Source organism: Narcine bancroftii, chromosome 2 (assembly GCF_036971445.1).
Source record: "Narcine bancroftii isolate sNarBan1 chromosome 2, sNarBan1.hap1, whole genome shotgun sequence".
In the NCBI taxonomy this organism is placed as follows: domain Eukaryota; kingdom Metazoa; phylum Chordata; class Chondrichthyes; order Torpediniformes; family Narcinidae; genus Narcine; species Narcine bancroftii.
Genome location: NC_091470.1, coordinates 89,481,537 through 89,494,413, shown reverse-complemented (window position 1 = coordinate 89,494,413; position 12,877 = coordinate 89,481,537).

Sequence of the window (12,877 nt, the reverse complement as noted above, 5' to 3'; positions counted from 1 at the left end):
CAGAGGAGTTGAAACAGAGATGGAGATACATGGTGTGGAACAGAGGGATGGAAACAGATGAGTAGAAACAGAGGTGGAGAAACAGAAGTGTGGTAACAGAGGTGGGGATACAGAATGGTGGAAACAGGTCGATAAAAACAGAGGTGGAGGAACAGAGGTGTTGAAACAAGGGTGTGAAAACAGAGTTGTGGAAGCAAAGAAGTAGAAATAGAGGTAAAGAAATAGAGGTGGGGAAACAGCAGTGTGGAAAGAAAGGGGTAGTATCTGAGGTGTAGAAACAGAGGTGTGGAATCAGGGGTGTGGAAAGAGAGGAGTGGAAACCGATGGGTAGAAATAGATGTGGAGAAACAGAGGTGGGGAAACACGAGTGGAAACAGAGGGGTGGAAACTGAGTGGTAGAAACCGAGTGTGGAAACAGAAGAGTGGAAACAGAGGTGTAGAAAAAGACAGCTGGAAAGAGATGGGTAGAAATAGTGCTGGAGAAACAGAGGTGGGGAACGAGAGGTATGGAAACAGATGTATAGAATCTGAGGGATGGAAACAGAGGTGTAGAAACAGAGGTGGGGATACAGGCGTGTGGAAACAGAGGCGTGGAAACTGACGGGTGGAAACCGAGGTGTGGAAACATACTGGTGAAAACAGAAGAGTGGAAAAGATAGATAGATACAGAGGGATGGAAACAGGGGTAGAAACACAAGTGGAGAAACAGAGGTGGGGAACAGTGATAGGGAAACAGAGCGGTAGGAATAGAGCAGGGGAAACAGAGGTGGGGGAACAGAGGAGTGGAAACAGAGGTGGAGAAACGGAGGTTGGGGAAACATTGGTGTAGAAACAGATGAGTGGAAACAAAGGGATAGCAATAGAGATGGAGAAATAGACGTGTGGAAATAGATGGATACAGAGGGATGGAAACAGAGGGGTAGAGACAGAGGGATAGAAACAGAGGTGGAGAAACAGAGATGGGGAAACAGCGATGTGGAAACAGAGGGTTGGAAACAGATGGATGGAAATAGTGGTGGGGAAACATAGGTGTGGAAACAAAGGGGTAGCAATAGAGGTGGAGAATAGGTAGATAGATACAGAGGGATGGAAACAGAGGGGTAGAGACAGAGTTGGAGAAACAGAGGTGGGAAACAGAGACGTGGAAATAGAAGGGTTTAAAAGTGGGGTGGAAACAGAGCAATGAAATCACAGGGGTGGAAACAAAGGAATGGAAACAGAGGGGAGGAAACAGAGGGATGGAAACAGATGGGTAGAAACAGAGGTAGGGAAACAGAGATGTAGAAACAGACGTGTGGAAACTGACAGGTGTAAAAAGAGGTTTCTAAACAGAGGTAGAGAATCAGAGGTGGGGATACAGAGGAATGGAAACAGAGGAGTTTAAACAGAGTTGGAGAAATAGAGGTGCAGAAAGAGAGGTGGGGAAACAGCCTTGTGGAAACATAGGGCTAGAAACAGTGCAGGTGAAACAGAGGTAGGGTACATAGGGTTGGAAAGAGGACGGTGGAATCAGAGGGGTGGAAACAAAGGGCTAGAAACAGAGCTGGAGAAATAGAGGTGTGGAAACAGAGAGTTAGATACAGAGGGATGGAAAAAGAGGGGTAGAAACACGGGTTGGAAACAGAGGTGAAGAAACAGAGGTGGGGAAACAGAGGCGTGGAATCAGATGGATGGAAACAGAGGTGGAGCAACGGGGGTGGGGAAACATAGGAAGGGAAACAGAGGGGTGGAAACAGAGGGAGGGAAACAGAGGGGTAGAAAATGATGTGGAGAAAGAAGTGGGGAAACAGAGGGATGGAAACAGAACGATGGAAATAGAGGGATAGAAACAAAGGTGGGGAATCAGAGATGTAGAAACAGAGGAGTGGTAACAGATGGGTAGAAATAGTGGTGGGGAAACAGAGATGTAGAAACTGAGGTGTGGAAACAGAGGTGTGGAATCAGATGGGTGGAAACAGAGGTGGAGAAACGGGGGTAGGGAAACATAGGTGGGGAAACAGAGAGGTGGAAACAGAGGGAGGGAAACAGAGGGGTAGAAAATGATGTGGAGAAAGAGAGGTGGGGAAACAGAGGGATGGAAGCAGAACGATGGAAATAGAGGGATAGAAACAGAGGTGGGGAATCAGCGGTGTAGAAACAGAGGTGTGGAAACAGAGGTGGGGAAACAAGGGGTGGAAACAGAGGTGGAAAAACAGAGGTGGGAAACAGAGAGGTGGAAATAGAACAGTTTAAACAGAGGGGTAGAAACATAGGTTGAGAAACTGAGGTGGAGAAACCGAGGTGGAGAAACCGAGGTGTGGAAACAGTGGTCTATAAACAGAGGTGTGGAAACAAAGGGGTAGCAATAGAGGTGGAGAAACAGGCGTGTGGAAACAGAGGTGTGGAAACCGAGGTGGGGAAACAGAGGGGTGGATACAGAGGGTGGAAACAGAGGGGTAGAAACATAGGTTGAGAAACCGAGGTGGAGAAACCGTGGTGTGGAAACAGTGGTCTATAAACAGAGGTGTGGAAACAAAGGGGTAGCTATAGAGGTGGAGAAACAGGCGTGTGGAAACTGAGGTGTGGAAACAGAGGTGGGAAAACAGAGGGGTGGATAGAGAGGGTGGAAACAGAGGGGTGGAAATAGAGGTGTAGAAAGAGAGGTGTGGAAACAAATGGGTGGAATCAGAGGGGTGGAAGCAGAGGGGTAGAAACAGAGGTGGAGAAACAGAAGTGGGGAAACAGAGGTGTGGAAACAGCATAGTGGAAAAAGAAGGGTCGAAACTGAGATGTGTAAACAACGGGGTAGACACAGAGGTGGAGAAACAGAGGTGGGGACACAGAGGTGTAGAAACAGAAGTATTGAAACAGATGGGTAGAAACAGAGATGGAGAAACTGAATAGGGGAAACAGAGATGTAGAAATGTATGATTGGAAACAGAGGAGTGGAATCAGAAGGGTGGAAACAGATGGATGGAAACAGTCGGGTGGAAACAGACGTGTTGAAACAGAGGTGTGGAAACAGCAGAGTGGACACCGACAGGTGGAAACAGAGGGGTGCATATAGAGGTGTAGAAAGAGAGGTGGAGAAACAGTGGTGTGGAAAAAGGGTGTGAAAACACAGCGGTAGAGGGAGAGCGGGGGAAACAGAGGTGGGGAAACATTGGATTGGAAAGTGGATGGTGGAAACATAGGGGAGGAAATAGAGGGGTAGAAACAGAGGTGGAGAAGCAGAGATGTGGAAACCGAGGAGTGGTAACAGATGGGAAGAAATAGTGGTGGGGAAAGAGAGATGTAGAAACCGAGGTGTGGAAACAGAGGTGGAGAATCAGAGGGGTGGAAACAGAGGTGGAGAAACAGAGGTGGGAAACAGAGGGGTGGAAACAGAGGTGGGGAAACAGTGGTGTGGAAACAGATTGGTGGAAACAGAGGAATGGAAAGAGAGGGTTAGAAATAGAGGTGGAGAAAAAGAGGTGGGGAAACAGAGCTGTGGAAACAGAGGTGCAGAAATAGATGGGTAGAAACAGAGGGGTGAAACAGAGTTGTAGAAATAAAGGTGGAGAAAGAGAGGTGGGGTAACAGCCCTGTGGAAACAAAGGGCTAGAAATAGAGGAGTGGAAACAGAGAGTTAGATACAGAGGGATGGAAAAAGAGGATAGAAACAGAGGTGGAGAAACAGAGGTGGGGAAACAGAGGTGTGGAAACAGATGGGTGGAAAAATTGTGAATATAGAGGAGTGCAAACAGAGGGGTAGAAACAGAAGAGTTGAAACAGAGGTGTAGAAACAGAAGGGTGGAAAAGGAGGGTTAGAAACAGAGGTAGAGAAACAGAGGAGGGGAAACAGTGGTGTGGAAACAGGGGAGTGGAAATACCGAAGTAGAAACAGAGGTGGAGAATCAGAAGTGGGGAAACAGAGATGTGGAAACAGGAGTGGAAATTGACGGTTGGAATCAGAGGGGTGGAATCAGAGGGGTGGAATCAGAGGTGTGGAAACAGATGGGTAAAAACAGAGGGGTAGAAACAGAGGTGTAGAAATAGAGATGGAGAAACAGAGGTGGGGAAATATAGGTGGGGAAACAGGTGTGGAAACACAGTTGTGGAAAGAGACGGGTGAAATCCGAGGGCTAGAAACAGATGGATGGAATCTGGGGTGGAAACAGATGTGTACTAATGATACCCCCTCCATCTCCCAAGGAAAAAGAGAGATAAAAAGAGAAAACACCTGAATTTATTTATCATTCTCTATTTGTATATTCCTAGCATGTTATTCTATTCTGTACATATTAATTTGAAGAAGCGGGTGTTATGGACGATGTGGATAGACTCTTACTGATGAAATCTATTTATGGTTTCCAAATCATATAAAAATTCTCAGGTTGTTTCCTTAAATTATAAGTAATCTTTTCCAATGGTATACAATTTTGAATTTCCGTATGCCTATCCAACCTTATAAAATTATGACTTCCATGTTAATGCCATACATTTCCGTGCCCCCAGTATTGATGCACTCAAATATTTTCATTGTTATTTGTCTAACTTCATTTTAATATCAATGTTATATAAATCACCCAGCAAAAATATTCTGGGATCTTTTGGTATATGTATCTTCATAATTTGTCCCAATAATATATTCAAATCCCAAAATTTTCCCACTTATTCACAAGACCAAACTACATGTAATAAAGTTCCTGTTCCTTTGGTACATCTGCAACATTTAATCATATAACAATTACAGTACAGAAACAAGACATATCGGCCCCTCTCGTCCATACCGATTCAAATTATCTCCTCTAGACCCACCTACCTGCATTTTGCCCATAACCTTCCAATCCCCTAGCATCTATATACCTACCCAATTTTTCTTTAAATGACAAAATTGACTTGGCTGCTGAATTGATTCCAAGTAATTTATATGGAGCGTAGTATAATGATGTAATTGATATCCAACATTAATTGTATATTACACTCTCCTGGCACAATCTTGACCAGTTATCATTAATTTGTATACTTAAATCTTCTTTTCTTGACTTAAATAGTTTATTTTTCTTCATTGTCTTGTAATTGTATATACATAGTAGTGTGAGAGATGAGTAAAACTGATATAAAAATATGAAGATGAGGAAACTAATATCGATATATGGGTAAATGAATAAAGCCAGTATGAACAGGATAAGAAATGGATATTAGAATGTAGGAAGCATAGTCAGTCTGAGTAAGATAAGAATCTTCTAGCCTTTAGACAGAATCAGCAAGTTCACCGTATGAATGAGATAAGGATAGACAATAGATAATAGAATGTAGGAAGTAGAGTTAGTTTGAATAAGATAAGGGTCTTCTAGCCCTAGATAGAATTAGCAGGTTTTGCATATGTAATTAGTAAGCCCTAGACAGTATTAGCAAGTTCTACATATGAAGAGGTTGTAGCCCTGAGAGTTGGGAAGGTGTAAATTAGAACAAAAACAGGTTTGTGAATAAGGACAATGAGAATAATGACATGATGAGACACCAACAGGATACCCCCTGGTCCTCCAAGTTCACAGAAACAGCACGTAGGCAGGCAGGATTGCCTAATGCCAAACCTATCCAGGAGACAGAAGAATGTAAGGGGGAGGGTATTCCTATACTGAAATAAACTGTATAAAAGTTGGGTGAGCCCCAGTGTATGTATGTATTCCCAGGGTAAGGAGAAGCACCCAACTTTGCATTGTTGTATAATAAATGTTTTTTGTTCTCAATTTTTTTTGTCTCGAGCAATTTCTGTGAAGGTACTTCTGTTTCTAACAAATGGGGGCTCATCCGGGATCCCACTCCCTCCACTGACAGAGTGCCCAACGACGGGGGTAGGTGCACCCCAGCTGATTCAGCTGGACTCACGGACGAAGGATGACCGGTCAGTGGATGAAGCGAGTGATATCCGAGAAGAGGCATTGAGAACAAACAACGAGAGGACGTTAAGGAAGCACGCTAGAACTAGCTACTGGACCTCAGTAAGAGAAATTTTACTTACCTGTTAGTATGGGAGGTGTGAGTAGTAAGGAAAAGAGTCCTAGTGAAAGATGGCAGGATCAGATAACCAAGCAAAGTCCCTTAGGATTAATGTTATCTGATTGGGGTGCGGGAAGAACCCGTGGAAAGGACAAACTGACCATGGTCAGGTTTTGTTGTTTGGAATGGGTTAAAAGCCCGATTAAGGGGAGCTGTGTATATTGGCCAAAGCTCAGATCCGAGGATGACTGGATGTGTCAAGCATTGAACATCTGGCTCTATCAAAACCAAAGAGATAACCTTGAGAGCAGGGAATATGCAAATATGCAGCCTGCTGGCTCAGGGGATCGTTTGATCAACTGGTTTTGAATGAAAAGGAATGCAAGGACAAGAGAGATGAGGAACCTTTTGTCCCTGAACCACAAGGATGGGATGTGTTACATTCCCTTCCTCCACCTTATGTTCCTCCTATGCCGGCTCCTATCTTTCCACCCCCCCCCCTATGGTCTACCCTTCTGCACCTTCCCCTCCTCCCCCACAGCTAGAGAAAAGAGAAGAAAGTAGGAGTGGTATGATGACCCGTTCACAAAGTACTCGATTACCACCTCTATTGACAAGAGAGAGAGAGGCGACTTTAATTCAGAACAGTGTGAGACCCTCCAGGAAGAAAGGGCAGAACCCTTTGATTCATTTCCCAGAGAGCAGGAACCTAGACCTAATAACCCAGAAACTAACTGGATGAGACCTCTGCGGGAAGTTCCCATGGGAGAGGGTCTCAGTTTCATAAATGTGCCCCTGACTAGTCCAGAGGTGTGTAATTTTAAGAGAGAGTGCCCAATGCAAACCAGGGAGATGCGACCTTACGCACTGATGTGTTGGAATATAGGGGTTAATTAATCATAGAAAATATATCTTGTGTACTATTCAGTTTGTATACATGAATTCAGTACTATGTAACAATTTAATATTTACCTCATGGTGAAGGGAAAGAGTAATGTAAGTAAGGGGCAGCCACAGTATGTAGCAAAGTTGGCTTATTACAGTAGGTTTAGAATTGCCTGCTCCCAAAATACAAAAGAGAGGATATGTATGAAACAATTTAGTCGGAATGTTAAGGCAAAAGGAGGTGTTGATTAGCACAAACAAAAGGAATCCTGACAGAGACTGTCAGAAACAAAGAGAATGGAATCAGTAAGAAGCTAAGACAGAAGGAGGTGTTTAGTAGAACAGAATAATATGGCCAGATGAGAACAAAGAAATAATTAGAAATATCTGGGGTATGAATTGATTTCTGATCAAAACAACAGGATATTCTGACCTTGAGGATTAAAAAAAATGGGAGCTCTACACCCCAGATAACTGCAGAGCAGGAAATTACATGATAAATCTTATGCAAGAAATCTAGCAAAGAAAGCCAACTTTTGTTCTGTATGATAATGAAATCTAGCAAAGGAAGCCAACTTTTGTTCTGTATAAGGTTGAGCTATATAAACTGTAGAGACTGGACAGTAGAGGTCAGTCTTGGGGAATAGTTCACTGTGAAGGTGACCTATGAACTAATGACTGAACCAGAACTCTGTTAAGCTTTATTCTTATGCTGTGTAATAAACTGATTCTCCTATCACTTCATTTAACGAACACACTGGACTCAGACAACACATAGACTAAATTAAGGGTAGGGTAAAGCCAGAGTCTGACAGATGGAAGCAGATTATGAATAGGGGGGGTCACGGTTCTCAGTCAATACTCACCGTGAGGTTGCAAGGAGAACCATTGGTAAATTTAAGCATAGGACCCCACAGTGACAAGATGACCTTTTTAGTAGATTCTGGGGCAGCCTGGTCTAGTATTTTACAACAACCCGAGGGTGTTAAGATAGAGGGGACAGTGATGATTTCGGGAGTAGGAGGAAGAGACTTTACAGTCCCTGTATTAAGAGATGTAAGAATACAAATGGGAGAAAAGATAATAACAGAGGATATTTTACTAGTTCCCCAAGCTGGAGTTTGTTTGTTAGGACGAGATTTACAGGACCAATTGGCTATCGGCACCAAACCACAGGAATCAGGTATCAGGGTTCAATTGTATGTATTAAGCGAGGAAGATCGAGAACTAATAAATCCTGGAGTATGGGCAGAAAGAGGCAATAGAGGAGTGTTAGATATTCCTCCCCTGCAAGTTACTTTAAAAGATTTTGAACAAGTAATTAGACGAAAACAGTATCCAATTCCTAAGGCTGGCCGAAAGGGGCTGCAGCCAGTAATTGACCAGTTGGTGAAAGATGGTATACTCCAACCTTGTATGTCACCTTTTAATACCCCAATTTTACCTGTCCAAAAACCAGATGGTACCTATCGATTAGTGCAGGACTTGAGGGAGCTGAACAAAATTATTCTCACCCGTCACCCGGTTGTACCTAATCCCTATACAATAATGGGTAAAATCGATCCCCATAGTAAATGGTTTAGTGTGATTGACCTCAAAGATGCTTTCTGGACCTGTCTGATAGCAACAGAGAGCAGAGACATGTTTGCCTTTGAATGGGAAAATCCTTTTACTGGACGCAAGAATCAATACCGGTGGACGGTCCTTCCCCAGGGCTTTACAGAATCACCAAATTTATTCGGCCAGGTCTTAGAAAAAATACTAGATGAGGCTCCTCGGAGAGAGAATTGTCAGTTGATACAATATGTTGATGATTTGTTAATTACGAGAAAAACTTACGAATTAGTTAAACAGTATACTGTTGAACTTTTGAATTTTCTGGAGTATAAGGGTCTCGGGGTGAGCGAATCCAAATTACAATTTGTTCAATCAGAAGTTAAATACTTAGGTCATCTGGTAAGTCAGGGAACTAGGAAAATAAGTCCAGAGATGATATGTGGTATTCTACAGATCCCCCCTCCCAAGAATGCCCAAGAACTTAGGAAATTCCTTCGTTTAGTGGGATACTGTAGAATCTGGATTGAAAATTATTCTAGCCTGGTCAGATTTCTCTATGATAAACTCACGATTCTAGGGGGCGAAGCTGTTGTCTGGACAGAGGAAGAGATTAAAGATTTTAACTTGGTGAAACAGTGCCTTACTAGTGCCCCAGTGTTGGCTTTACCCAACCTAAATAAGCCATTTGACCTATATACCAATGCGAAAGGAGGTGTAGCCACCAGAGTACTAACACAAGAGAGGGCAGGCTGTAGACAGCCAGTTGCTTTTCTGTCAAAAGTTTTAGACCCTGTTTGTCATGGTTGGCCAGAGTGTGTGCAAGCCATCGCAGCCACTGCTATTTTAGTTGAGGAAGGACGAAAGATTACGTTTGGTGCCCCGATGATGGTTCACACCCCTCACACAGTCCGTAATATTCTCCTACAACGTGCTGGAAGGTGGCTCACAGACTCTAGAATTTTAAAGTATGAAGCAATCCTAATGGATAGGGATGATTTGACCCTGATTATGAATAAAGAACACAATCCAGCTGCCTTTTTGGTTTCTCCAAATTCTGACAATACCGTAAATGAATTAGAGCATGTGTGTTTAGAAGTAATAGATTTACAGACCAAAATTAGAGAGGATTTAAGTGATGAGCCTTTACAGGAGGGTGAAAGGTGGTTTATTGATGGATCTTCCCATTGCATTGATGGCACTCGCTATAGCAGGTATAGTGTAGTGGATGGGAAAGAAGGAGTGGTGATTGAAGCTGGTCGCCTCCCTTGTCATTGGTCAGAGCAATGTTGTGAATTGTATGCCCTCTGTAGAGCACTCCAGGGTCTAGAGAGCAAGGTGGGCACTATCTACATGGACTCTAAGTACGCTTTTGTTGTAGTGCAGACCTTTGGGAAGATCTGAAAAGAACGGGGAATGATAACTGGAAAAGGACAGAAGTTGATACATGAAAACTTAATTGTCCAATCCCTGGATGCTCTTACACTACCTGAGGAAATAGCTGTAGTACATGTACGAAGCCATCAAAGTGGTGACAGTCTCGAAGCCCAGGGGAACAGACAGGCAGATGCAGCTGCCAAACAGGCTGCACTAGCAGAGAAAATAGACATGCACCTGTTTCTGCCCACCCCACTAGAGGTTAAAAAGACTCCCATCTTTTCTATGAAAGACCAGGGTATGCACCAAACTGGCAATGGGTTGTGGTGGATGGCAGACAGACGTCAAGTACTGAACAAAGCCTTGGCTCGGCAAATTGTAGATCAGATACACCAACAGACACACTGGGGAACACAGGCACTTGTGGATACATTTGTACGATCCTTTTATTGCTCAGGCATATATACAATAGCTAAACAAAGTACTCGGGGTTGTCCAATCTGTCAGAGAGTAAATAAGAAATCTATGCGCCAGGTAATGCCTGGCGGTCGCGACATAGCCGTATGCCCATTTCAACTGATACAAATTGACTTTACAGGACTTCCTAAGATAGGAATTTACAAATACCTCCTGGTGATGGTAGATCATTTCACATGATGGGTTGAGGCTTTCCCGACCCCTAATGATCATGCCAGCACCGTTATCAGGATTCTAATGGAATCTGTGATTCCACGATATGGTATCATTCAAACCATTGACTCGGATCAAGGTACACATTTTACCTCTCAGGTACTCCAGGGTGTGTGCAAAAGACTGGGAATAGACTGGCAGCTACATACCCCGTGGCACCCCCAGAGCTCAGGCCATGTTGAACAAATGAATCAAACCTTGAAAAATCAGCTTACTCGACTTCATGAGGAAACTGGCCTCTCCTTGGTTAAATCTTTACCCTTAGCTTTAATTAGAACTCGCACAGCCCCTCGTAAGGACCTTGCAGTCTCACCATATGAAATGATGTCTGGTCTTCCTTACATGGGATTCCACACTGATACCCCTATCCCTGAGGCTAATGACCAATATATATCAAAATTTTTACAGGGACTTTCTACTTCTCTCCATGACTTAAGACAGAAGGGTTTATTAGCTCAAACTCCGCCCCTGGAGTATCCGATTCATTCTATTAAACCGGGTGATTGGGTTTATGTCAAAGCATGGCAAGATAACCAACTGAAACCTGTCTGGGATGGCCCCTATTGTGTACTTTTGATTACAGATACTGCCGTGCGAATGAAAGAAAAAGGATGGAGCCACATCCAACGAATTAAACCAGCAACTGAACCACAGAATAACAACAATGATAATCTACCTGCCACCTGGCGTGCAGTCCTTCATCCTTCTGATCTGAAAGTTACACTACGCCGGGGAAAAAGTGCCGTAATGTTGTTTTTACCATTTACTGTATTGTTTACTTGTTGGTTCCCAATTTCTGGGACATCACTTAATTACTCACAATGTATTAAGTCCTCCTGGAATAGGGGCAGCAGAGGTGACAATTTTTTTCCTTTAGAATGTAGACAGGGCATAGATATAATGTATAGTCATAGTGGGATATGGGTTAACAAGGGATTCCAACACGGACCAGGGGAACTGAACAGCTTTAGTGGACTAGATTTAATTTGTATTTTAGCCTACACAGGTATTAAAGACAGGCAGAATGGTAGTCAGGATTGTACATGTGGCAGAGATAGAGTTAATGCATATGCTAATGTTCACAGACAGGCGTGGACTCACAAGTTCAATGATACTTATGCTAATGTTAGCAGACAAGCTGCAACACACAGGTTAAACGATAAGAAACAACCCTCCCCAACTTGGTTTCTTCTCAAACATCCTTGGGGTCCCACAGACATTCAGAATGTTAAGCACCACCTCGTTAAGGGGAGTTCCAGTTGTAAACGAGACGTAAGCTGCTACAGAACGCTAAGACTGCTTGGCATTTAAATCATTTAATCAGACTCCAGGCAGCCTTGGACATCATCATCGAACGGATAGCAATGGCCCTGAATTTAGGGGCTGAAGAAAAACGACAGATACGAGCCACAGTTCAACAAAACCGCCCGGCTCTCGATTACTCGTTGGCTGCTGAAGGCAGCATTTGTGAAAGACTGGTTAAGGACAATGCTCACAACGGTCAGGTGGTTAAAGACACTTCTTCAGGAGTTCAAAAATCTTCCCATGCCCAGGTTCAGACTTGGCAACCTTGGTCCGGTGTGGGATGGACTAGACTTTTTAATGGTAACTGGAGTTTGATACCCACAGCCCTTATAGCAGCTGGACTCGTTATTCTGACCATTATGGTGCTCCCCTGCCTAAAGACTTGTGTGCAGTATTTAATTCATCGAACCCCTCGTCAGAACACTATAACCCAAAGGATGTATGTTTCCCTAATTCTGTCTAATGATGCTGAAACTGCAGTTTGTTTACCGACCAGCTGGGAAAAAGACCAAGTTTGCAAGTAATACATTTCAGTTGAGAGATCAGTATCACTGATCTAAAAGAAAATGAGGATTGTGAGAGATGAGTAAAACTGTTATAAAAATATGAAGATGAGGAAACTAATATAGATATATGGGTAAATGAATAAAGCCAGTATGAACAGGATAAGAAATGGATATTAGAATGTAGGAAGCAGAGTCAGTCTGAGTAAGATAAGAATCTTCTAGCCCTAGATAGAATTAGCAGGTTTTGCATATGTAATTAGTAAGCCCTAGACAGTATTAGCAAGTTCCACATATGAAGAGGTTGTGGCCCTGAGAGTTGGGAAGGTGCAAATTAGAACAAAGACAGGTTTGGTTTGTGAATCAGGACAATGAGGATAATGACATGATGAGACACCGACAGGATACCCCCTGGTCCTCCAAGTTCACAGAAACAGCACGTAGGCAAGCAGGATTGCCTAATGCCAAACCTATCCAGGAGGCAGAAGAATGTAAAGGGGAGGGTATTCCTATACTAAAATAAACTGTATAAAAGTTGGGTGAGCCCCAGTGTATGTGTGTATTCCCAGGGTAAGGGGAAGCACCCAACTTTGCATTGT